Consider the following 374-nt stretch of genomic DNA (forward strand, 5'->3'; position numbering starts at 1 on the left):
AGAGAAATTAAAGAGAAAATAATGAAAATTTATTTATGCGCTCAAATGTGTCTAAATAATTATTTTCACGTAAGAATTATTCACTTGTTAGAGGAACTAAAATTGCATAATTTAAAATCTAGAAATAAAAAATGTGTGTGTGTATGTGCGCACGGGGGTGGGGGTGGCTGAAATTGTGGATTGACCAAAATAGAAAGATAAAAAGTGCACTCATACAATTAGGATAAATCTGGTCGTTCCATCTTAATCTAACGTTTCAGATTGAAAGAAAATTTGATTGAATTGTATGAATGTTTTAAATATGAATCGTTGAAGGATGCATTAGTGCATACAATCCAAATCTATCAAAAACATGATGTAAATGAAGTTAGTAC

This window comes from Trifolium pratense, linkage group LG7 (genome assembly GCF_020283565.1).
Source record: "Trifolium pratense cultivar HEN17-A07 linkage group LG7, ARS_RC_1.1, whole genome shotgun sequence".
NCBI lineage: Eukaryota > Viridiplantae > Streptophyta > Magnoliopsida > Fabales > Fabaceae > Trifolium > Trifolium pratense.